Below are 688 nucleotides of genomic sequence, written 5' to 3'. Positions count from 1 at the left end.
GATGCGTTTTTGTAAGAAAAATAACCATATTTAAAACGCAATAATCTATTTAATCTAGTTTGCGCTAACTGTTGTAAACGGGGTCCGGTTGGTCCGGTTGACGTATGAGGTCGGCTTTGCGCATGCGCTGCTCAGAAGTGACACATGCGGAGAGAGATCAAAGAGATCAAAACAAAACAACGGTCACTAATTAGAAGTACAAAACGAGGATTTGTAAAGAATGTCGGAGGATTTCGATATAAGCCACGAGGAGACTGGTTTTCCTTTGCTAAAGTAAGGAAACTTTGCTTCCTTTGATCCTGTAAACAAACGTTGGTTTTCACGAGACTCACCGGCGCATGCGCAAGGCTGACCTCATACGTCATCAGCCCGGAACTGCTTCAGTGTACAACTGTTGGCGCAAGCTACATTAAAGTGATTATTATGTTTTGAATATGGATATTTTACTTACAAAAATGCATCGATTCACTACAGGAGTCCTTTGTTCACCCCCCGGAGCCGTGGGTGACCGTGATTTCATCAGGTACAACATGTTCCTGGATCAACATCCTTGTTGATCCTGGAACAACATTCCAATTAACCAATCAGAATTGAGGGATAACTTTTCAGGAAATATCTGTTTTAGGCTTACGATCAGGGTTAGGTGCTTCTACACCCTTGTTAATCAGCTATCATTTCACACTGTTTT

The sequence above is a fragment of the Sinocyclocheilus rhinocerous genome, unplaced genomic scaffold (assembly GCF_001515625.1).
Source record: "Sinocyclocheilus rhinocerous isolate Xijiao unplaced genomic scaffold, SAMN03320098_v1.1 scaffold1322, whole genome shotgun sequence".
Taxonomy (NCBI): Eukaryota; Metazoa; Chordata; class Actinopteri; order Cypriniformes; family Cyprinidae; genus Sinocyclocheilus; species Sinocyclocheilus rhinocerous.
The sequence above is the reverse complement of the archived record's forward strand: the minus strand, read 5'-3'. Positions refer to the sequence as shown.